This window comes from Amblyomma mixtum, chromosome 2 (assembly GCF_055824585.1).
Source record: "Amblyomma mixtum isolate Tamu chromosome 2, ASM5582458v1, whole genome shotgun sequence".
Lineage (NCBI taxonomy): Eukaryota > Metazoa > Arthropoda > Arachnida > Ixodida > Ixodidae > Amblyomma > Amblyomma mixtum.
The window spans coordinates 191,062,593-191,088,835 of NC_143013.1; the positions used below are offsets into that span (position 1 = coordinate 191,062,593).

The following is a 26,243-nucleotide window of genomic DNA, read 5'->3' on the forward strand; positions in this document are numbered from 1 at the left end:
TTCGACCAACTGAAAAGCGTGACATTCTCTGTCGACAACTGCTGCTTACAACGATGAGGCATTAAAGGCTTTCGCCTTAATAAATGGGCTTGGGCAGAGCATGTAATGCGAAGACAAGACAACAGTGGACTGGTCCTTAAGTGTAAAGGAGTGGATTCCAAGAGAACGCAAGCGTAGCAGTGGCGTCGGAAAGCTAGTTGGGCGGATAATACTATTTGAGGGATACTGTGGCTGCAGCTGGCAAAGGACAAGGTGGATGGATAGACTTGGGAGAAGCCGTTGCCCTGCAGTGGCCGTAGTCAGGCTGATGATGATAATGATGAATAGTGCTTTATGCATTAAAAGGGCAGCACACTAGAACTTGAGAATGTCATACGCATTAGTCACACGATATTTAATTTAACCACGCTGGGGCTTCCAAGAAACCGCCACTCCATATTGGGCATCAAGGATATCCGCGATACATTACAATATGGACGAACAGTGGCACAGGCAGGCCTAGCAATACAACCGCCACTGCTGCAAGCTGCAAAACACAGTAAAAGCGTATCCAGATCTATACGGGCTATAACCTCACTGAAAAAATCAGAACTCAAATTTATGGAAACGTAGGCATCTGTCTGTTTTCTTTGTTGACAAGTCTTTCAGACGGCGTACATGTTTCGATTCCTTAAAGCTGTGTATCTTGTATTTGCGAACAGCTTGCAAACTGCAGGTCTTGTTTACGTCTTTAAGCGTCTGTTCTTGGTATATTTAGGCTTCTCACTTGGCGCGGAAATTTTCGTTCATATGTGCAGTTTTTATTCTTTTTCAACTCCCGAGCCTTTTTGCCTATGCACAATTAGTTGCTAAAGGATGTTGCTACTGCTTAAATAGACGTGCCCAAAATATGACTCTGCTCTCTTTTCCGAATGGGAATAACAGGAAGGCCCGCGCCGTATGCAGCGTGTGTAGTCAAGTGCGTCGAACTAATTGGCGTTTTTCTGCGCTGCAGCTGATAGTGGCACGGATTGTTAGCGCCAAGCAGAAACGCGTAATAGACGATGCTTGACCCGGAGGCAGGATTTCCGATCATGCAATATCACCTCAACATCTTTTCGCTTTGTTTCCCTCCGAAGCCGCCGCGCCCGGAGGTCGAAGCTCGCCGGATATTGTTAAAATGTTCTAGCACGTCGCTAGTTTCGTGTTTCCTCCGCTGCAGTTTCGTATATAAAGACGCCAGCTTTGCCAGCCTAGACACTGAGCCTCCTGTCTAGAAGCCTGTCTGAAAGCACTCCGCCACTTATAAAGCAAGCATGAGGACTCTGCTGCTTGTTTTGCTTCTGGGCGTGGCGGTGACTTTTGCTGAGTGAGTATACTACTCTGTACATCGCACTGTACGGTGACTTTGGCTTTTACGTATTCTGCTGCATTTTTGAGTAATTTGTGAGTGCGTGTCTGTGTGAAAAGTTTATTGTAGTCGCAGTTAAAAGCTCTCTTATCGACCAAGAGAGTGAAAAGGTGTTTCTGCCACTACGTGTAGAGCAATACTTGTGCACAAAATCTCTTTTCTCTCGAGTGCACTGCGAAATAGCAGCGGAGAATCTTAGAGCTAACGAAATAGATCGGCACTGTGTACTCAATCGCTTATATTGAATATGTTGCAACAAAATATGAAATGTGAATTTCCTCGTGAATGCTTTTGCCGAAAACGGATTTATTGTATGACTGCCTTAACCTTCGCATTAGATAAAATAATTCAGAGCACGTGTCACTGAGAAAAAACGTTAAAGTGGAAGAGAAGTTATTGTCAGGGGAACAGGTTTTTGGCTGTCCAGGTAAAGTTTTCTTCAAATACTTCAAATGGAAAGAAAATTTCACGGAAGTGTGTAGCACCCTACATGCACACTAGAAATCAAAATATTCTTTACCGGTCCAGTGATAGGGGCAATATGAAAGCATAAAGAACACCAAAACTAATCTTTCACTGAGCATTGGTATCGCTGCGAGCCAGACAAAAATTTTTTATGAATGGGGTGTATTTCCAAAAGATGAAACAGGGATGTGAACCTTTAGTGACAGGTGAGGCTTCCTTTTTCGTAGGGTAGCGGCGTAGTTATCAGTTACCTCTTTCAGCCATCAAAATCGCAAAAAGCCACAAGCTAGCAATATAAGGTAGTAGAGTTCAAACACGAAAAGACAATACGGGACCGTCGTAAATAACTTTCGACAGTGTACATAATGCAAGGTATCATTTTTCTGGAACCAAAGAAAAAATTACTTTCTTTGGAGACAGTAAAATGTTTGAGGGCCGGCCCTCAAACCATTCTTAAGAAGAGGGAAGATATTTATGCTATCAAGCGTGACTCATTTTGGAATATAGTACTTTCAGCATCTTATAACATACACTATTAAGAAAGTTACTTATTGTTCGGATAGACAACCTGAACATTTTAGCTGGTGGAAAACAGCGTTTTTAAATTTATTGGTGGGCACATGGGTGTAAGGGTCAGCTGGAATAGGCGAAAAAAGATATAGAGAAAATTCATTCACATCTCTTGAATAAAGACACAGAATACCGTCGAAGGATACTAAGCAGATGGCTTCTTCTAAACAGTAATGAATAGATGATATGCAGTTTTCTGTGAGGAAGCACAACGTTACACAAAATGTCTTTTAAAGCGGGCGCGGTACTCCGTGGAAGACAAGCCGCAGTTGTACGCATTCAATAGTGTAAATTCGAAAATCTCTTTATTTACAGCCAAATCTGGAGTGCGGACTACAACGAACACGCCCAATGCGTTGCCACTGTGAGTATTTTATCACTGGAGCAGAGGACTTCACGGAAGGTTTTTCGGTGATACTGTAATTATAAAATGAAATTGTTTGCATTTATAAATCTGTCCCTGTGACCAAAGTTGGCGTGGGGTTTACGTCAGGCTACATTTGTGAGATTGACTCTGCTGTAGCGGTTCCAGCATGGACGCAGTACGACGTAGGGCAGCTTAAATCGGGCTGCCGCCATGTCAGCCCAAATAAGCACTATGTTATCGCTACCCCGAGATTTAGAATATCATTTTTTGTCCAGCATTCAAATGTCTACTCAAATACCGAGCATACCACAACGAAAGAACTGTGCAGTTTTTGTGTATTGTCTTTAATATTCACCGCTGTTGTTCTCACCTTAGAGCAATAGGCCAGCAGATGCAGTACCAGCACAAATGAATCCCTTTTTATGCTAATTTTGAAAGCCTGTGAACATAATGATATTGAAAGCGCAGAGTTATTTTGCACGATAAGGAGAGCAGCATATCTCGATCGTCGCAATACGTTTCGCGATATGACTCCAGTATTGTATAAGGGCTTGTATATCATTGAGTGGGTGAGAATAAACAGTATTCCGCTAATAGCGCGTAAAGTATTCGTGGGCAGGGGCAAAACAAAGGTATCGACATCCAGTAAAATGAGAAGTTGGAAATCTTGCAAAAGTAGAAACACCGAAGTGACGTTCCCTCATTCACAAAACAATCATGAGCCCAAAATGGGAAGATGCCCTGTCATAATAACCATTCTCTTAACGTGGGATTCCCTGTATTTTTAACCTTACAATGCCAACCTGCCATTCCTTATTATGTGCGGCAACAAGTGCTGTCATGGGGGTAGCAATATTTTCGGTTAATATTATAAGCTAATCCAGAGTAATCGCCTGTAAAAGCCCCAAGGAAAAAACCTTCACATTCAAGGAGTGAAGACATTAACCCGTGAGATAGATTCCAGTCATGAAACTATGAAGTTTTTTGTGATATTTTATTTGTTTTGTTTCGAATGAATAAATACTTCAAGGAACAAAATTTAGCTTAAAAAATGCAGTCGAACGCGCTGTATTGGTTTCACTTGAAGAGTTTTTTCCTTTGCACCAAGTCACCGTCGTCAGAATGTGAACAATATAATATGCAAAATCAGCAGCGCGAAAATTCCACTGTTCTTCATAAATATGGTGCTCTTGCGATTGATAACATAGTTTAGTTTCAATAAACAAGCCTTGATATCAGTTTTCTGTTAGCGTCTGCGAATTTAAAAGGCGCTTAGGTTGCAACTTGCAAGCGCAGCGTCCCGATGCATTTCCGTACCTAATGACCTAGAGGAAATTGTCTTTCAGTGCCGACCCGATGAATGCCCAAGTGGGTGCAAAAGTGGCTGTGCCTGCTATCGAAGATTCGACCACCCGGACAACCATGGGTATTGTCTGGATCCAACCAAACCAGTACCGGACAGCTTCCGGCGATTGGGATTAAACAACTAATCGGCTTCGCTGCTGCCGGTGCAGTCATCCCTGACGAATAAAAGTGCTTCTATGGAGGTTGAAATCCCCATAACCTTCTTTGCTTCATCGCTCTAATGATTTGATGTTGGCGGGCACGACTGTTGTGCCGTTTTTCTTTAGCTAATGCAGCCGCTGGTATTGCGATACACATGCTTCTGTTTTCCACTTTAACCTTTTAATGGATGATGGGACACATAGGTCCCTCTTTACTCTTTACGCGCTGGCTTTGTTTTTACATTGAACGCGAAAGCAATATCCAATTCGGCGTTGAGTGGTGTGGCTCCCTCTATGAGGCTTTAAAGAAAACATTCAGTGCAGTTTTCAGCGCTTACCAACAGGTAGAGCCACAAAATGCTTTGGTTCAGTTTGTTTGTTTTCTTGCCCTATTGAAAAATCCGGTATCGCGGCAAACCGGATTTTACCGGAACATATCGGTTTCATACCGGTCCGGTATCACTCTCATACCGGCGAGACCCGTCCGGTTTGATGGCTATACCGGTTCATACCGGTCCGGTATCGATCCCAAACCGGACAGACCGCTCCGGTACGGAGCTCATACCGGACAGTCCATTCTCGGTTCGAAGCTCAAACTGGACAGACCAGTCCGGTACGGAGCTCAAACCGGACAGACTAGTCCGGTACGGAGCTCAAACCGGACATACCAGCCTGTATTCAGAGCGATATGTGCCGCGGTTTTGGTGCTTGGTCTGCAGATTGACTGTTGTACGCCAGCAGATATTTTTTAGGGGAAAGGTGGGGGCAGCGCGCGCATAAGTGCGATAATCAACACATACGCGGTTTTGTTGAAAGGGCTAGGAAAAGAAAAGGGCTAAGCGTGAGCTTCGCAGTGTCAAAACATGCAGTTTGTGCATGATTTGGTGATTTGAGGGCAACCGCCCTATTGGCTTCCCGTGCAGCACCCTGACAAAGTCAAGGCGGCTGTGTGCGGGCACACGGCTAGTATATATCCGCCAGCAGCCTTCGTAAGTCCTGCGCAGATTACTCTGGATTTCACAGTGCAGAACTTCACGACTGGCTGATAAACATGGCGAGCCTCCGGTGACTGCGCCAGAGGCTCCAAAAGGTTTGTTACTGTCGCGTTCATTGCAGCAGCTGTTCGCTAGCGGCAGTCTGTAGCGACGCATCGATGAAGAAAGAAAATTCTTGGTTTTCGTGCAGGAATTCTTTGCACTTCTTCTTCGTCAAGTGATTGCCCATTGATAACGCAACTTGTCCAAGTGCCATCCCGAGCGGCCCCACCCTTCACTTTATCAGGAAGGCATACTAATCACAAATCGCCCAGAACATTTCTATCGACGAACAAGATATCAACGGAGCCGGCAGCTTGCGGTGTTCCCTTAAGGGCGACGCTTCGTGCTAGCTAGAAGATACAGCGCTCGAGAGAACAAAATAAAAACAACAACCACCTGTAGAAACCTTACGCGAGTAACCCGTCTTTACGCAAATTTTTTAAAGCTTTTTTTTTTCTCTCATCACCGCCTTCTCTGCTTTTCCTGGGTCCGTCACAACAAAAAAACCTGCGCATTCCTTGTCTTTCTATCGGGCTTTGTTCCTTCCCCTTGGGCTCCTCTGTGTCTGTCAACCCACGACCGAACATTTTAAGCCGCCCTCCCGACCACGCTTCCCGCGACTTCCATGAAGTGGCGAGGAGGTTCCGATTCTACTTGTTCACTGTCCCCGGCCGCTTCGCGGTGACTTTTTGCAAAAGTGCCCCCCCCCCCCCCCCGCCTTTCCTGCGTTTGTTTGGAACAGGTTTTTACTTCTCTCCTGCGGCTGGGTTGAGTGTCAAGCGATGAAGGTAGCTGGGAAAACACTCTGGCACTCGCTCGTTTGCGTTGCATTTGTGTTATACAATTTTTTGCGACTTTCTTCGTTTTGCCTTGATCAATCCATGATCAAAGATGACATCGCCTTTCATGCGTACGTCCAGTGCAAATATGGTGGAACCCTATCATCCTTGTCTCAGTGATGAATGACTTCGCTCCGAAAGACGTGAGTGGTGAACATTTGACCGGTGGAGGCCGGTGGTGAACATTTGACCGGTGGAAGGCGGATTTTATGACGGCGACTTCGTGCTGCTAGGACGTAAGTACGCATTTTAAATCACTCTGTTCTTTAAGTACTGCCTCCGTCTCGGTTATATGCTCGGCGTCAACAGAAACGTTCTAACTGTTCAGTGTCTTTTTAACTAAAACTTTGTAGACTGCACAGCGTAGAGGGACGAAATAGCGCAAAATTTTCTTTCAGTTACATACCGAAATTGCTTGTCCTTCATGATAGCACGGCTAAAATTAGTTTTATAGTTTGTATTATTTCTTTACAGAGGCACATGGTGTATACGTGCGAGAGCAATCATTGATAAGCGTCCTGAGGGGGAGCGGCTCAAGACCTTGAACAAACATCACGCATCGCATCAATGCTGCGGTATGTGCCGTAAATAATGGAGGATGACCACGCAAGCATCGCAATCATCTGAGCAACCTGTTTACACACCAACAATGTTACGACGCAGATTTGCAATACATTATTGATTCAAATATGGAAGGCGGTAGGTGCATTCACGATACTGAGCATTGCCAATGCTCAGGGCCTGGCGTCTTGAGACGCCTGGCTTGTCTGTGGCTTGTCTGGGCCCACGGGGGCCCGCAATTCAGAGCCCCGTTTGTGCTACTGGGGTATGCATTTGTTATTGCATACAGGTCCACCTCGGGAATGGAATTTTTATTCCTTCGGCAACGTGCGCAGCAGTTATGGTGGCACCCAAAGATTCGCGTTTCTGTAAAGACGCAGCCTTTGGACGACTCCACAACTCCTGGAAAGGGGCGTTACAGGGCAAGCTTGCCATCGGAACCTGAAGTCAGAAGCCTCCACAGTGGGCAGAAAGCCAATGACCCCTGAAAAGCTACAAGCCATTGGCCGTAAGTTGCATGTCACAGTGCTCAATGCATTATGTTGTGTGTCAGTGCGCAATTAAATGATAAGCTGGGGGCATTATGTACTACCAATCATATTTTCTTTTCTGCAGGTGCTTTTGACTACTTCATTGGCCAGCACCCTGTAGAGACCCCAGCGCCGGTAGATCGTCGCAAAGAGTTAAATTATTACCTTAGTGAGCTGGTTCAAGACATGCGGAAAAAATAAACATCTTTTGGAGTTTTTGATGCATTATAATATTCACCAAGCTACCAATACTTTGGTAAAAGGTGGGAGCAAATAACACAATGGCACATCGACTGCAATGCGAGTTGCTGATAATCGCAGATTACCAGTTTCTGAGGCTCTGTATATTTCAGCATTTGGCATGTACACTTATGACCCCAGTTTTTGGGCAGATTTAGTCCAAGTGGGATATATTTGAAGCATTTTATTCTGCCTTTGTCCTGTGATACAGGGCCCTCCTGTATAATACGGGCCTAGCCTGTTTAATACAGGACTGTCCTGTATTCCGGTATGAATTTTAAACCGGAACCGCATACCGGGTTATTGTACAGGATTTGCGATACTGTAGTATCCTGCACAAAACAGGAGAGTCCTGTGTTATACAGGACTGTCCTGTTTTATACAGGACTGTCCTGTTTTATACAGGATATTCCAGTAATCCGGTATCGCAAATCCTGTACAATAACCCGGTATGCGGTTCCGGTTTAAAATTCATACCGGATTTTTCAGTAGGGTGGTCTAACTTTGTCTTTTTTGCGTGTTTAGGAAGCAGCCTGAATTGCATTGATATGCCTGGTAAGTGAATTTACCTTTTTCTTGCACTACAGCAACGTTCAGAGAAAAAGCAGAGTGTATAAGTTGATGTTTTCTGACAAAAATAACTTCGTATGAAGGAATCATGCGGCAGTTGCGCGTTTTGACGCCTATAGTGTTAGGGATAGCGAGCCTAGTGCGTGCGCAAACTTGACGCTGGAGCTGAACACTGCGATTTATTTGTTTTTTTGTGTGTGTAGGAGAACGAAAATACCTGAGCCCTGAGGAAGCGTTGGAGCTGTATTTTAGTTTACCGGACAAATCGAACGACAGCGCCGATGAGTACTGCGATAGTTCGGACGAGGAGGACTTAGTGCTTGGAAGCGATGAGAGCAGCGAAGAGGACGAGGTTTTGCCACCACTAGCTGTTCCCTCTACAAGCAAGCGTAAAGGAGTTGCGCGCAAGCCGTACTCAGGAAAAAGGAAAACACATAAAAAGACCAAGAAGCCTCCTGAAGTGTTAGATGACGATATTACAGCCAGCCATTGAGACATGTCAAAATTCATTGCGACAATGCCGACAAATCACAATGCGTTTGGATCCCAAAAGATCTTGGAAGGAAGCACTGCCCTTGAAGCATTCATGCTGTATTTCGATGACGACGTGATCAAACATATCCTGGATCAAACAAACTTGTATGCAGCACAAACCAGCCGCAAAGGATGGACGACACTCACGTGCTTGGAGTTTCGTGCTTACCTTGGTGTCCTGTTTTTGATGAGTGTGAATCGCATGCACCACCTGCAAATGTACTGGTGCTCAGACAGCTTATTTCATGTGAAAGAAATCGCACAAGTCATGACGTACAAACGGTTTCAAATGATAACAAACTGTCTCCATCTCAATGACAATGAAAAAATGCCGGATTACGGCTCAAAAGAATTTGACCGCTCTTACAAAGTTCGGCCATTGATAGACATGATGAACGAGAGATTTCAGGCTCACTACTCGCCATCCAGTCACCTCGCTGTCGATGAAAGCATGATTCTCTTCAAAGGCCGTTCAAGCATGAAACAGTACATGCGAATGAAACCAAAAATCAAGAGAGGTTACAAAGTATGGTCTCTAGCGGATTCGGAGACTGGCTATCTCCTCAAGTTCCAGCTGTATGAAGGTAAGAGTGCGCAGAAGCCAGAAGACAGAACATTGGGCGAACACGTTGTCCTGACTCTGGCCGATGGAACCGTCCCTGCTGGCTCGCAGTTATTTTTTGACAATTTCTTCAGCTCTGCCAAGCTGCTTCAAGAGCTGCGAGAGAAAGATATTCTTGCTTGTGGCACATTTCGTGTGAACAAGAGGGATCTACCCCCCGAAGTCAAAGTTGACAACAAGCTGGAGCGAGGCTCCTACATTTGGAGAAAGAAGGCTGATGTGGTAGCCTACCAATGGCGAGACTCTAAAAATATGCACATCATGTCTAATTATCATGACCCAGAAAGTGTTGTGGCAGTCCAGCGAACCCTTCAAAACGGGAAGAAAAAGGCAGTGGAATGTCCATGTGTTGTGAACGAATACAACACATGGATGGGTGGGGTGGATAAATTCGACCAGAAAAGGAATGCCTATCCAGCAGACCGCCGTTCAAAGCGCTGGTGGAGCCGTATTTTTTACTTCATCTTGGACGCAGCAGCTGTCAATGCTTTCATTCAAATTTGCTCCATGAGTCCTGTCACCTATTTGGAGTTCCACCTGATGCTTGGGCGTCAACTGATAGCCCAAAACACCTTTCGAAAATCAAGAAACACTCTGAAAGCGCACTACAACAAAAAAGGCAAGAAGAATGGACGCGCAATGAGTGGTGTTCCTGATGAGCTCCGATTTGCCGGAAATGGGCATCACCCCGTCCTCACTGGGAAACGACTGCGGTGCCGGTGGTGCTGTACAAAGCAGAAGGAAGTGCGCACCAAATACCTTTGCAAAATGTGCAACGTACCACTTTGCGTCACTTGCTTTGGCCCGTTTCACTGCCGCTGACAACTTGCCTGGGGTGGATGGTGAGACATACCCTGTCCCTTGTGATGAATACACCCTAGTGGTTGGTGGGACATACGCTGTCCCACTTTTTTCTCTTTTGTGAAGAGACAGTTTCCACTCATTTTTTTTGTTAATAATAAACCTGTCCCAGAAAGTTTCTGGTGATGAAAAAAAGTATCTAAGTAAGTTTTTCTCCTTGCATCTCCCAGAATAAACAGTATACCGCTAATAGCGCGTAAAGCTCCCAGAATAAACAGTATTTCGCTAATAGCGCGTAAAGTATTCGTGGGCAGGGGCAAAACAAAGGTATCGACATCCAGTAAAATGAGAAGTTAGAAATCTTGGCTAAGTAGAAACACCGAAGTGACGTTCCCTCATTCACAAAACAATCATGAGCCCAAAATGGGAAGATGCCCTGTAATAATAACAATTCTCTTAACGTGGGATTCCCTGTATTTTTAACCTTACAATGCCAACCTGCCATTCCTTATTATGTGCGGCAACAAGTGCTGTCATGGGGGTAGCAATATTTTCGGTTAATATTATAAGCTAATGCAGAGTAATCGCCTGTAAAAGCCCCAAGGAAAAAACCTTCACATTCAAGGAGTGACGACATTAACCCGTGAGAAAGATTCCAGTCATGAAACCATGAAGTTTTTTGTCATATTTTATTTGTTTTGTTTCGAATGAATAAATACTTCAAGGAACAAAATTTAGCTTAAAAAAATGCAGTCGAACGCGCTGTATTGGTTTCACTTGAGTTTTTTCCTTTGCACCAAGTCACCGTCGTCAGAATGTGAACAATATAATATGCAAAATCAGCAGCGCGAAAATTCCCCTGTTCTTCATAAATATGGTGCTCTTGCGACCGATAACATAGTTTAGTCTATGTTACAAGCCTTGATATCAGTTTTCTGTTAGCGTCTGCGAATTTAAAAGGCGCTTAGGTTGCAACTTGCAAGCGCAGTGTTCTGATGCCTTTCCGTACCTAATGACCTAGAGGAAATTGTCTTTCAGTGCCGACCCGATGAATGCCCAAATGGGTGCAAAAGTGGCTGTGCCTGCTATCGAATATTCGACCACCCGGACAACCATGGGTATTGTCTGGATCCAACCAAACCAGTACCGGACAGCTTCCGGCGATTGGGATTAAACAACTAATCGGCTTCGCTGCTGCCGGTGCAGTCGTCCCTGACGAATAAAAGTGCTTCTCTGCAAGTTGAAATCCGCATAACCTTCTTTGCTTCATCGCTCTAATGATTTGATATTGGCGGGCACGAATGTTGTGCCGTTTTTCTTTAGCTAATGCAGCCGCTGGTAATGCGATACACATGCTTTCGTTTTCCACTTTAAAACGGTCTTTTTGCATACTAAATCCGTCATGCGTTTATCTTCAAAAAGAGAGAGAGAGAGAGAGAAAAGGACTGAAAGGCAGGGAGGTTAACCAGGTAATGCCCAGTTGGCTACCCTACACTTGGGGAGGGGAACAAAGGGGAAAAAAGGAAAAAGAGCAGCAATGAAATGAGTCTTGTAAGTGTCCAGCGACCACCATGTCACAGGGACAGAGGGCGCGCACTGAAAACTTAAAGATTATAGGCGGGAATGCAACCCCGAGTCCCTTAGGAAATTCAGGAGCGCTTTCACCGCTTTCCGTTGTCTGGAAGGTTGTGTCCAAGGGCCCAGAACGTTAGACTCTGTTAAAGGACGCGAGTCCAAGCGGAGCAGAGAAGCAACTAGGCAACCGCGCTCTCGCTCAAAACGAGGGCAGTCACAGAGGAGGTGGCTGATCGTCTCGTCACAACCACACTGGCCACACGCAGGAGAGTCAGCCATTGAGATGAGATGGGAATAGGCGTTTGTGAACGCCACTCCCGGCCACAGGCGGCACAACAGCTTAGTATCACTGCGGGGGAGGCCGAAGGGTATATGATGTTGGAGCAAGAGGTTGAAGTGATGCGAGCGGGGTTTCCAACCTCCAGGGGCAGACCACGACGTTACAGTCAGGTTTCGGGCGAGCAGTTGAAGGTGCCTTGCTGCGTCAGCTCTTGTCAGTGGTATGCGGACAGTGTTGGTTGTCTCGTGAGCCGATCGAGCAGCATCGTCAGCTAAGGCGTTACCAACAATGCCGCTATGGCCTGGTACCCACTGGAAGATGATTTCATGGTCTTGTTCGATTGACCGGTGATGCAGATATCGTATCTCCGCTATAAGTTGCTCATGGTCGCTATGTCTCAAGGCAGATTGAAGACATTGTAGGGCAGCTTTTGAATCACATAAAACAGCCCATTTTTGAGGTGATTGTTGTGAGATATACTGTACCGCCGCAAGAAGTGCGGCCAACTCTGCTCCAGTAGAGGTAGAACGATGCGAAATTTGTTGGTGAATTTGAGTCTGTCGCGCAGGAACGACCACAGCGCAAGCAGACCTAGTAGAGGTTACTGATCCATCCGTATAGACGTGAGTACGGTCCCAATATTCGAAGTGGAGCATTGACAGTGTCAGTTGAAAAGCGCTGATGCACAAACAAGTGTTGCCGTCAGCGTGTAGCGCGGCCTTAACAGAATGCGGCACGCATTTGCACGAACCACTGAAGCACATATTTTAATGTGAAAATATTACTAATACCGATACATGAAGCACCCGCGACGTTGTGTTGGTGTGCGTGCTTGGACATGGTCAAAACAAATCTCACGGATTGCAAGTGCTGACGTCATCAAGCTGCCGCTGGACGCACACAGCAAAAAGAGCACCTCCATTTGAGACAATCATACCCAGATGTAATATAGTTACTGCGCATTTCCTTTTCAAATCAATCTGCGTTTAAAAACATACAGGAAGCCTAAGCTTCGCCTTCAAGAGGAGAACGTGACAGCCTGTTGCAGCGCTGCCAGGGAGTCCACGGAACGCCATCGCCCGCTCGGCGCGATGCCTTAGCCGTTAGACAAATCGCTCGAAGTCTCTATACGGCCTCTCAAAACAACCCATCCGCCGCCCAAAGAGATCACAAACAGGCGGCAGTGATGCTGCTCCGTAAATTGGCCGTTGGGCATATTCGTTGTGGTCTTCATTTTAGAGGAAAGGAAAGGTGCAGTGGCTGTCTCACACATAAGAAGACATCTCAACTACGCCGTGCGGGATGCGACGAACCTTGGAGTGAAAGAGAAAGGACAAAAAGAGAGGCCGTATTTAATGTCTGCGTCTCCGTTGGCATCCAAATCTTTGACAACACCACACAGGCGCGTACATCACCGGCGCTCCGGGGGTACATTTTTCATGACACCGCAATAGTTGACACTCGCACAAAACATTACGCACAAAGGTATGCTCGCCGCTGCCTGCCCCTCTGAAGCCCGAAGAGGTCACGAAGGGTTGCACGCGCGTTGCCTCCCGCAGGGGCAAAACCATAGTTTTATCACCGGGCTCCGCGTTCAAACGAGCTGTTTTCGAATGCTTCGTCTGTCGATCCTCCAAAATCAAATCCACAACCGCTGTGCGGTATCAGTGCGCGGTAAAGAACACCAGGTCACCTAAGTTACCGAAGCCCTCCACTATGGCGTCCCTCATGGCCTAAGTCGTTTGGTGCATAGAACTCCGTAAGTCCAAACTCTAATAGAACACGCTCATAACACCAAATATCTTACCTCAGCGCCAACTATTCGCAGTTACTTTCACCTGTACAACATAAATATCGCTGCTATGCCACAGCAGGTGGCACTCAAATGAAAGGCTGCAAGAGCAGAACCGGTTTTTATCGGGCCCCGTTTCAAGACTCTGTTACTCATATTTACTGATCTACGCATCAATATACAAAGACACTTCATGAAATCAAAGACCACGGCGCGTTCACTATGTCCACTTTTATTCAGTTCGAACCAACGAGCGTGTCGCAGACACTATATTCGGGTTCCGCCCGCACATGTCTGCACAGGATGTCCTACTCCAACTACACGGGGACATAATACGACCCACAGCCATGCAACAAAACGACAACGCCATTCTCGCCCTCGATATTAAGGGGGCGTTTGACAATGTTAAACATTGTACCATACTCTCTAGCTTGAACACCACTAACTGCGGGGCGAAGGTCTTCGCCTATGTGCGAGGCTTCTTCTCTGCGCGTCAGGCACTCTTCCGGATCGAGGACGAGGAATACGGCCCGTACTCTATGGATACATGAGGTACACCACAGGGGGCGGTTTTATCACCGCTCCTTTTCAACATCGCCATGACGCACCTACTCGGCCGACTGGCTAAGGTGGAGGGCATAAAGCACGCACTCTACGCACACGATATTACAATCTGGACCACCGAGGGGAGCCTTCGGGACATGGAGGACCGACTTCAGCAGGCCGCCTCCATAGTCGATGCATATGCTGCCGACTGTGGTCTCCAATGTGCTCCCGCCAAATCAGAGCTTCTACACGTCAGGACAAACCACAAGGACAACCCGTCCCTACACATACCTCTGTCTGGCGGTCCCATCAGAGAAGTGGCAGAGCTCCGGATCCTGGGTCTGTTCATCAATAACAATCTCAAGCGATAGCTGAACAGGTAGGGCGCATGATCCACCCTGTTTCCAACAAGCGGGGTGGTCTGCGGGGCAAGGACGCGCTACGGCTCGCCCATGCCTTCATGACCAGCCGAATCCTCTATGCCGTGCCGTACCTACGCACCAGCAAACAACAAGACAAGCGCATTGACGCCATCATCAGGAAGGCAACAAAGCCAGCACTGGACCTCCCGGTGGCTACCTCCAACGCCAAACTGAAGGCGTTGGGAGTGGTAAACTCCTATCAGGAGTTGCGGGAGACCCACTTCGTGAACCAATATACGCGGCTATCGCAGACGGTTCCTGGGCGCCGCCTGCTAAGCCGCTTAGACATCGGACACACATGCATACCAGAGGGGACAGAGAACATCCCGGTGCTGTGGCGCCACATGCTCTGGGTCGCTCCGCTCCCACGTAACATGGACATGGCTTCACATGAAGGCAGACGATCAGCGCGGGTTCGCACGCTTGAGGGGCAATATGGATATAAAGAGGGCGTCTACTACGTAGACATCACAGGGCCGTCGCCCGTGGGATTCTTTACGGCAGCAGTAGTCCACCGGGGAATGAATGTCGATGGGCTATCTTTTCGGGCCCCAAATTCAACACGAGCGGAGGAAGTCGCAATAGCTCTAGCTGCCGCCGATCCAAAATCGAGAACGGTTATCACGGACTCTCGCCGAGCCTGTGAACATTATCTTGGAGGCGAAATGTCACCCCTTGCCTCCGAAATTCTAAGACGCACTCCCGCCGATCCAACTCACACAAAAGTGATCTGGGCTCCTGGCCACCAGGTCTACGAGGCAATGGGGCCGCTGATGCGGCTGCCCGAGCGCTCACACACCGGGCTCTTCATCTTAGCTCTCCTGGCTCAGAAGCTCATAAACCGCTTCTGCGGTTCCGCCGAAATCCTAATTCATTATTGCGACAGCCACCGTCTCTACCCGGCACCTGCCAAGGGGCTGAGTAAGGCGTAGGAGCGAACTCTGCGGCGCCTGCAGACAGGCACTCTTCTCTGTCCTGCCATAGCCAAACACTTCGATCCGAACACAGATGGGCGCTGCCCACACTGTAGAGAGATCTGCAATATCTTTCACATGGTGTGGGCATGTACTCAGAATCTTCACCTTCCCCCACCCCCACCCGAGAGGCATGGGAGACTGCCCTCCTCAACTGCTCCACACTGGAGTCCCAAAGGGCTCTAGTAAAGCGGGTGCGAGACGGGGCCTCGTCGTGCGGTGTCCCGAACTAAGGATACCGACCATGCAGCAGAGTTTTCTGACCCTCAAACTCTCCTTGAGAATTAAAGTTTTTCACCACCACCACCTCGCAGTCTGAATGATCTGTGTTCAATTCCCCGCACCTCCACAAGATTTTTCATTTGGAGGTTGTCGTGTTAAAGCGCCAATGCCGACAGCGGCCTTTCTGCGACACGAGCTTTTTAAAGCTATCGCGTTAAAGTTGTGACGCAACTGTTCGTCGTACATGTACGTGGACGCGGCTAAACAAGGCCCTGGCAGGTACACGGTCTGGCCGATTATTGTGCGAACACAGTCTGTGCGAAAATTATCAGCGTGGCGGCAATGCTTGCCCCCTGCTTTAAAGACGCACAGGAGCCAGCCATAGCACTAGCCATTAGGGGTCACCGCACTGAGACGGCCATTGCTGACTCAAAATACGCGATAACCGGCTATCAGAGGGGAGAAGTGGTTAAACTCACCGCGTCTCTACTCAGAAATTACACACCCCCATCCGCCATAAACCTTGTATGGGTGCGGGCCCACTCCGGCTGCTGATGAAACGAGAAGGCCGACAAATATGCCAGAAGGCTAACCAACCGGGCCCTGTGCACAAATGAACCGCCGGAGCAGCAGTTCGAATATATATATATATATATATATATATATATATATATATATATATATATATATATATATATATATATATATATATATATATACTGATAGAAAGAGAGAAAACAGACGACTTTAGCTATGCCCCCACCCATAGCTTACCAGGGAACAAGCCACTGCTCTTAGAAGAGCGCAGACAAAATGTCCTATGAGCCCGTATCGCTTGGCCATAATTACAAAATGTGAATTGAATTCTATTTGCCAAATTTGTGGCAAGAACTTTAATGGAGGTGATGACTATATTCTCTGGGCATGCTAGGGAAATGGTCCTCCCAGAAAGCTTCTTCTATATCCCTCAGCTGACAGCTTAGAATAGATTAGACGCAATGAAAACAAAGAAATACAAGCGAAGACTAAGGTTGCGTCCTCGACGTCGCCACTTCATGCAGGCCACCTGGGGCGACAGTAGTCCAATGATGAGATAAAATTTGTTCCTCCTCCTGCTCTGCGGTTGGTGGCATACGATATCTCTTGGCGTATAGCATACGTCTCTTATTCAGATTAGAGAATAGCTCGCGACAGGTATTCGAACCTAGTATTTCATTCAGACCTTTCGGGATTCAGCTTTTGTGGAATCAGCGTTCGGGTGCGCGTCTTTGTTTCATTTCTAGTGCACAACCTGCATCGAGGTCGAGCGCTCAAGCTGACACAAAGCTTTCGCCTTCACAGCACGTCAGCAATCTTGAGTGCCCTCTGAAATTTTTTTATCAGTTGGGAATCAGACTCCTCCTGAGGAACGCTATAAAGTATGCATAGCAGCTTTAGCGCCGTTGTTCGTTTGTCTGTAGTCAGAGCTGTGATTAATACAAACCTGAAGTTGTGCATCGACCACCGATTACAATCGACTTTATTGCAGGTGGAATTATCCTTGCTTATTCTGCCGGCAATCGCTCCACCGTAGGGTCACTTATGTGTTAATAATCTCTCAAAACCGGTCAGATCTGCCCCTCTATGCTCACAGTCGCGTATAATAAATATAGGCCACTCCCGCAGACGCCATCTATGCACATTCACTCGCAGCATAACATTATCTACTCCAGAAGTCCCTATCTATACACATATTCAGTCACAGTAGAACATAGTTTATTGCAGAGCCCCATCCATGCAAAAATTCACTCACAGAATAACATAGATTACGCCAGAAGGCACCATCTACGCACAGATTAAATCACAGAAGAGCATATAGCGTCCCGGCTGTCACCATTCTGAGTGAAGATCAGTGGCCTGCAGGAACGTTAAAAGAAGGCGTGAAGCCTCTCTTCTGCATGTCTGGTTTCCACTCGGGTACAGAATGTCCTGAACTGTACTGTGAAGGGCTCCTGTCCTGTTGAAGGAAGCGAACATCACTTACCTTTCCGCGTTGTAGTCCTTGCAGTACATAATAAATTTATTTATTTATTTATTTATTTATTTATTTCATATACCCTCAGGGCCATTGGCATTAGAGAGGGGAGTGGTTACCAGGAAAAAACTTAACAATACAATAAACGAAACGGGTTCGATCCCGGCCGCGGCGGCTGGAATTTCTTTGGAGGAGAAATTCTAGAGGCCCGTGTACTGTGCGATGTCAGTGCACGTTAAAGAACCCCAGGTGGTCGAAATTTCCGGAGCCCTTCACTACGGCGTCTCTCATAGCCTCAGTCGCTTTGGGACGTTAAACCCCATAAATCAACCATAAATCAATCAACCAAACGAAATGGGGCTATTATCAAAAAAGTTACAGATGTGTCTAATCATACAATGTTAGCTAAGGCGTTCTTGAAAAGCTGTTAATCTTTGATGGTTGCTGTTGGCACGGGAAGGTGATTCCACTCTGCTGCTGTTCGAGGTAAAAACCACTGAAAGAAAGCGTTAGTTCTGCAAAATGAGACACCGACTTTGTAGGCATGATCTAATCTTGATGATAGGTGATGCGGGGGAGAGATTAATTCACTGCGCAGGTGTGGATGATGAAAGATCTTATGGACTAGGTAGATACGAAACATTTTGCGACGTGAAGCTAAGGATGGCAGATTAAGGCTTGATTTCATTGAAGATATGCTAGCGGTCTTATTATAGTTGGAGAGAATGAAGAGGGCTGCGTTATGTTGGACCATTTCTAGTGAATGAATGAGGTTTTCATGATGAGGGTCCCAGATTGATGCGGCATATCCTAGTTTTGGACGGATTAATGTCTTGTACAATAGCAGTTTGAGGGATGAAGGAGCTCTGGCGAAGGTGCGGCGGATGTAACCCAGCATACGATTGGCGTTGTTAACTATGTATGTGATACGTAGAGACCAAGTGAGAGTGGAAGTAATGTGCACACCAAGGCACTTGTATGAGCGTACTGATTCTAAGGGAATACAGGGTCTGTTCTGAAAGTAGTAGGACTGGTTTTTTCCTGGGCGAACGGGCGGACGAGAGGCTGTCTGCGCGTGCAGGATCGTTGAAGGGGGATATTGGGAATGCTGGGGAAAATCGGCAGTAGGCTCTCGGCCGTTGAAGAGAGGAGGTCGCTTGTACTGTGAACCCCTGTCGAAACGTCTCGTCACGCAGAATCGTCGAGCGTTTACTGGATCAGCGATACGCGATCAAACTTTGAGTAAATCTTGGTAAAACGGGCAAAGAGACTAACAACATGATTAAGGAGGCCTACGATGACGCTTCCATGGGTAGATCAGCTGTTTCTTGAGTGGCACAATCTTTTCCGAGAAGGTAAGGAAAGAGTGGAGGAAGACGACCGCTCCAGAAGCCCTTCGACCAGCAAGACCAATGAAAGCGTGTAGCGAGTGAAACATTTACTTAACAGTGATCGTAGAATGAGTATCAGAATGATTGCTGATGACTTGAGCATTCCTCAAACCGAAGTTTTTGAGATCGTGACAGAAAGCTTATCCATGAGGAAAGTGTGCGCGACGTTGGTGCCGGGAGTGTTGTCAGAGGAGGAAAAGGCCAACCAGTAGGATCTTCTTCATCATGTGAATGAGGACCCCAATTTTTTGCCCAGCACAAGGTGGCAACGCTGCCTCAGCACCCCTACAGCCTCGACCTGGCCCCGCCAGACTTTTTTCTATTCCCGAGAATAAAATCGACGCTCGAGGGGAAACATCACGGATCGGTAGAGGTGGTTTAACAGGCCGTGGGAGCTAAACAGCATTCCGGTCCAGGCGTTCCTGGAGGCGTACGGAAACTGTAGAACTCATTGGCAGCAGCGTGTAGGTGCGGAAGGGTGCTACCTTGAAAAATTGTAATCGTTTGTACTATTCTCTTGAACAACTTTTGTTTAAAAAAATGAGTCCTACTACTTCAGAACAGACCATGTATGATTCAGGAAATAAATGGGGATACTTCTGTCAGTCCTGGATACGCGAAGAGATTTACACTTATTGATGTTAAGTTCCATTAGCCATGTTTTACACTACGAAGAAACAGCGTTTAGGTCTGATTGAAGGGTAGTTATGTCATCGCTGCATGTTATTTGCCGGAAGATTACACAGCCGCCAGAAAATAAATGAATATGTGAGGAAACAGAAGGAGGCAAGTCGTTAATGTAAGTTAGAAAAAGAAGAGGACCAAGGACGGAGCCTTGCGGGATGCCGGACTGAGCGGGATTTGGCTGAGTGTTCTGATTATTGTCTGAAACGTACTGCGAACGGTTAGTGAGAAAATATTGAATCCAAGCAAGAAGTTAGAGGTCTATGTTCATTAGCTGCAATTTGTAACGTAACAGTTTATGACACGCTTTGTCGAAAGCCTTAGAATAGTCAAGAAAAAAACAATCTGCCATTGAACGATTATCAAGAATAAGGTTTAGCTTGTGTGTGAAAGAAGCGAGTTGAGTTCCGCAAGACTACGTTTTACGAAAGCCATGCTATGAGCTCGAGAAAAATGAGTTAGATTCAAGAAAGTTTCCAATACATGAATATAGGATATGTTCTAATATTTTGCACGGGATACTAGCTAGAGTATAGGTCGTTAATTAAGAGGACAATGCTTGTCGCCTGATTTATAGAATGGAATCACCTTACTGACTTGAATTGCTGAAAATTTTTGCTAATACAATGGATGAATAAGCAACGGCGCTGTGCCAAAATTTCACGGTAATTAGGCCACGACCGGAAGCAGAGGAGAGACGCAAAGATGTAATCACAGTTTCGACGCAACACGGTTCAGTTGTAAGCGGAAAGATATCATGGTAGTCGTAACAAGGTGCAGTGGGTAGCGGGACATTGCGGGTTACAGAAAAGTTTTGGGCGAATGTTTCATTAAGAACGGACGCGATCTTATTATGAGGTATAACGTTCCCAGAGTTATCAACGAAGGTTATAGTGTCATCATCTTTTTGGTTTATAACGCGCCAGAATTTCTTTGTATAATGTGTTAAAATTGACGGCAGTGTGTGGCACAGACAGTTATTCCTTTAGCGCTGATAGGTATTCGCTGGAAACTAACTTATAGGCACTCCAACGAGCTTCGTTCGAAGAAAGCTTGGCTGACCTGTACAACCGCTTCTTTTTGTTTGATAGTCGTCTTATGTGACCGTTATACCAAGGAGCGTCCGGTTTGTTAATTATTGTGCGAATAGGAATGCACTTGTCTATCAGGTACGCAACTTTTTCTGGACATTGCCGAGTTAGCTTTTACTGTACGTCGGTCAAAGTCCTGAAGAAAAATGTCAAGAAATGACATTATAATTGGTTATCAATCGCGTCAAAGTCTGCAATATTGTAATTACGAATAGTTACTGGTCTTTTGACATGCATAGGTTGTGCGAGGTATAACCCAAAAGAAAGTAAGCATCACTCACGTTCCTCACGTTCCTGGAACGTGAGTGATGCTGGAAAAAGTTTGGGATGTGAAGTGAGAACAAGGTCAAGTGTATTAGCAACAGAGTTCGTTGTTCTTGTCGGTTCAGTGACCAGCTATTCCAGAGAAAAAACCGAGCCCATATCTAAAATTTCTTTAGCTAGCGTGGAAGGTGGATGCATTGTAGGGGCACTGGTAGAGCAGGCTATGTTTGGCATATTAAAATCTCCGAGCAGAAGTAAAGGGCAGCTTAGGCAACGAGAAGAAACGATGTTAGTTACATCATGTAATTTGTTAACGAAGTTATTTATATAGGTAGGGGGCCGGTAACAGACCCCAATAATAACTTCCTTATGATTCAAAGTGACACGTGCCCAAACAATTTCTAAAAGAGTGTTAACGTGAATGCACTGCGAATTGAAACGTTTTGTGATAGCGAGCAGAACGCCTCCTCCTTGTCGTTCAATGCGATCACAGCGATAGATAGAAAAATTGTTTGCGATCAGAAAGAGTTCGTGGTCTCGAATTTCAGAACGCAACCAGGTGTCTGTTAGTACTAAAATATCAGCGCTGCAGGTGTCGATGGCGGAATTAAGACAGTCACGTTTGCTTACAATACAGCGGATGTTAGCAAAAAGAACGGATATCTCTGAAGAACGCCCACATCCCCTCGCGCGTCCCTACGAACTGCCGTGTGGCGAGCTGACAGGGTTCTCGTCGACTGAAGGCGGTTGCTGCGCTTGCTCTTTAGCTGAATTAGTGGGATGGTTATCACTTGAAGGCAGCTGCTGCGCATGCTCTTTAACAGAGTTAGATTCAGGATCATACAGGTAATATTTCTTATTAATTAGTAGTTTGTTGTGTCGCAGCTGAAATGGAGTGCCGCCGGATTCCTTTTTGGCATACGCGGTTACTTTCTTCCAAGCATGACGTGTGACAGGTGAATAATCTTCATTTACTGTGACGTCGTTCTCCTTTAGGTCTTTGCGGGCGGAAAGGACGATTTCTTTGAATTCGAAATTTGAAAATTTAAGAATGATTGGGCGCTGTTTCTCTGGTGAGTACTGACCTAGACGATGAGCGCGTTCGAAAGCTCAGTCTAGAAGAGTATCAAACACGTCATCCAAAACTGCTTTTACCTTTTTTCCTGACTCTGCCTACGATTCCCGACAATCATCTATTCCATAAAAAAATAAGATTGCAATCTCTTGATTGATCCTCAAGTTCGGTCAGCCGTGATTGCAGTGAGGCGGAATCGATAGATAAAGATTTTACTGAGGTTTGTACAGTGGCCAAATCATCATCAATTTGGTCTTCATCATCAATTGTTCTATATCCCCGCACACCCACATTTAGAACATAGCGGAGACAATGCCATGCTCGTCTTATGCATTCAGGCAGGATTACGAGCAGAGACCGTTCGAATTCGATGTAGTAGAGACCCAAGTATACTGCCCTGAGGGACGCCGGACACATATCTTTCTGTTATGAGGTTGCATTATTTAAAAGCACAAACTGACGCCTTTTGTCTAGGTAGGACTTAATTAATTGCAAAGGTAGACCTCCAATGCCGCAGGTTTCAAGCTTCTCGAGTAGAATTCGGTGGTTAACATGGTCGAAGGCCTGACTGAAATCCACAAATATACCTACAGTAAGTAATTTGTCTTCGAAACTTCGGAGGATATATTCTTTTTGGTCTAAAAGGGCGAGTTCTGTGGATTTGTGTTTTTGAAAACCGCACTGTGATTTGTCCTGTGATGTTTTTAACAAGCATAACCTTCAATCTTCCAAAAGTAGAAGCGCTTAACTGACAACAGGAAAATGTTAGCCATTTTAATTTCAAGTGGTAAACTATTCCATAGTTTCGCCCCACAATATTCAATTAGGCGCTGACCATAGACGTTTCGGGTTACAGAGTAATTAAAATTAACTTTGCTTGCATTTCTAGTACTCCTATTAGGCAACACAAAAATATTAATTAAAAGCGGGTAATTATTTAGTGTAATGTTATTTACTACCATTGCGATTCTCATTTGATACAACAAACGAAACTGCGAAATCGGTAACCAGTTGAACAAAGGAGCACTATACTGATACCTGTTCCAGTATGTTATTATTCACAGTGCTCTTTTTTTGCAATGAGATGACTTGGTGAATGTAAGATCTGTATGTACTAGACCATGACTCGCAGCAGTACGTCAAATGAAAATGAAAAAGAGAAAAATAGATGATCTTCAGCATAGATATGTCCAGCAACCCCCGTGCTCGATATAAAATGTATCAAGCTGAAGTAAGCTCGGAGCACAGGGTATCAATATGTTTGTGCCAATTAAGGTTCTTATCTAAGGATACGCCGAGGTATTTAATGGTGTCAACGTTCCTAATTAACCCGTTATCCAGGCAAATATGTAATCGTATATCTGTGATATGTTTGTGCCTTGACCAAAACAGGATGTACTTTGTTTTCACGGCATTTAATGTCAATTTATTAGCCCTAAACCATGCAGAGAGGTTGCTTAGCACGCGTGTCTAAGCCTCAATTTCAGTTAAAGTTTTGCCTGTAAAAACTATTGCAGTGTCATCAGCGTACATCACCGTTTTTGCATTCTGCAAACAGAGAGGAAAATGGTTTACATAAATAGAGAATAGCACAGGGCCTAGGAATGACCCCTGGGGCACTCCAGCACACACAGGTAGTAGAGATGATTTTAAGTGTTTTAGGTGGACAAATTGTTTTCTGTTAGTAAGGTAGCTTGTAAAGAAATCAAGAGTGGAATCCCTAAAATCATAGTGCCCTAGCTTCTGAATTAAAATGTTATGATTAAAAGTATCCAATGCTTTCTTTAAGTCTAGGAATAAGGCTACGGATATTTCATTCTTATGCAAAGATGAACATAACTCTTGAGACAATGCAATTACTGCTGTAGATGTAAACCTGTCATTCCTGAAGCCATTTTGACCGTGAGATATGATTCCAGTTCTTTCTAAGTAGTCATTCAGTTGCTTGGCGATAAGTTTTTCGAACACAGTGTTAATGATAATCAAAACCGAGATTGGACGGTAACTGCGTGGATCATTACTATCCCCTTGTTTGTCAACTGGTATAACTCTAGCGAAGTAAAATATTTGGATAAATACCTTCGTAAATTGCGTGATTCATTATTGCTGCCAGGAGTGGTGCAAGGTGGTGAATGTTTTCTTTTAACGCTCTCACAGTAATCCCGTCATGTCCTGTTGCCATGCTTGCAGCGAGAGTTTTCACGATTGCTGTGATTTCACAATCGGCAATGGCTTGCAGTAAGAAGGTGCCATGAACACGTGGGTCACTTGCAGAGCACGGTAGATTAGGGATATTAGCTCAGAGCTAATGTTTGTAAAGTAATTATTAAACATATCAACTGTGTTTTCATCATTGTGTTAGGAACTGCGTGCTGTTTTAATAATCTACCGATTACGTTATTGACCACGTCCCACATTTTCCGTCTGTTTCCTTGTGCTTTCTGTTTTAGCATAGAGTTGTATTATTTTTTTCTAAACTGTACTAATGCTACTGCATGGTTTCTGGAGGATCTGAACTTTTGTGAGTAATAAATGTTTTCTTTCTGACGTTTCCACTTATGATACCATTTATCTTTCTCTTTTATAGCCTCAAGTACGTTCTGATTCATCCACGTACACAAAGGTTGCTCGTACCTACGGGTAGTGCATGATGTGCATTTTGGTATAGCAGACTCAAGAGCCTGAACAAAATTTTCAAATTGAATTTTCAATTTTCATTTGCATGATACACGTTGTTGAAATCTAAATTTTTTATTTTATCCTGCAAGAGTTGATAATTAATTCGCGCAATTGGTGCAGAACTCATTCCAGTGGTAGTGCTCATATTCATGCGCAGCAGACAGAAAATTGCCGAGTGATCTGTTATAGTGGTATTGTGCACCCCCGCTAAGACATTGTCATGACGATTGCATATTAAGGGATCAATTACAATTGCTGAAGTAGCGGTGATTCTTGTCGGATCAGAAATGAAATTCTCTAAGTTATATGTTTCAGAAAAAATGCGGTCACTGTATAGGCTAGAAGATGCATCGATATTTATGTCACCCGTGATTAAAACACAGCCCATTGGTTTATTCGCTACATCGCTCGGTATACTCTCCATGGAATCTAAAACCTGGGTCATATTAGAGTTTGAGGGTCTATATATGACACCAACTGATATTCCACAAGAGAATGTGATGAAGAGTGAATCAACATTTATGTTCCTGATCCCACAATCAGGTATAATGTTAAACAGTAGGCTAGATTTAACTAACAGTACCACCCCTCCACCACGTCGGTCATCTTCTCTAAGGCTCGATACAAAGTTCTATTCAGGAATAGAAAGTTCATCACCCCTTCTCAGCCAGGTTTGTAATAGAGCTATGACATAAAATTTAAACTCATGTTCAGATACAAATGCTAGAAATAAGTCACGGTTTTTTTTAACAATACGGACGTTAGAATGAAGTAAGGAAAAGCTAGCGCCATTTGTAAATTCATTGTTTACTTGTTCAACCGTGGAAGCCATGGAAGTTAGGTGAAGTTATAAAATAAAATTGGTAAACCGCGTTCAGACAACTACAGCTAAGTCCTCTTCGCAATCTACGTGAAAAACATAGGAGTTTTCACTTTTCCGCCTTGTGACAGCCAGGCAAACTTCCAGCCATTTTCTTTTTTCTGTTGTATTGCTTTCCCAAGGAGAATCGTACTCTGGGCATAGGTGCTCATTCAGGAAGAGTGTATTCCCCTCCTGGAATCCCAAGACTCAAGTAGAGAGCCTTTGTCTTCTTGCCTTCTGTACCAGCTAGTCGCGAACCGTTCCAGAGAAAAACTTCACGACCATGTTTGATTGGTATTTCTTTTTGGTAGGAACGCGATGAACGACATCGATTTCCTGAG

General features: G+C 45.3%; 3 long non-coding RNA genes across 3 annotated transcripts; all 3 read left to right on the forward strand.

Moving 5' to 3' along the window:
- Window positions 1-1,188: 1,188 nt before the first annotated feature.
- LOC149361896 (uncharacterized) lies at window positions 1,189-4,355 on the forward strand. The gene is made up of 3 exons (XR_016288457.1): window positions 1,189-1,348; window positions 2,741-2,789; window positions 4,139-4,355. It is a non-coding gene; the product is annotated as an uncharacterized LOC149361896 (long non-coding RNA).
- Window positions 4,356-6,804: 2,449 nt separating this feature from the next.
- Window positions 6,805-7,482, forward strand: LOC149361897 (uncharacterized). The gene is made up of 2 exons (XR_016288458.1): window positions 6,805-7,242; window positions 7,350-7,482. It is a non-coding gene; the product is annotated as an uncharacterized LOC149361897 (long non-coding RNA).
- A 552-nt stretch (window positions 7,483-8,034) lies between these two features.
- On the forward strand, window positions 8,035-9,115 carry LOC149361898 (uncharacterized). The gene is made up of 2 exons (XR_016288459.1): window positions 8,035-8,059; window positions 8,278-9,115. It is a non-coding gene; the product is annotated as an uncharacterized LOC149361898 (long non-coding RNA).
- The last annotated feature ends 17,128 nt before the right edge of the window (window positions 9,116-26,243 follow it).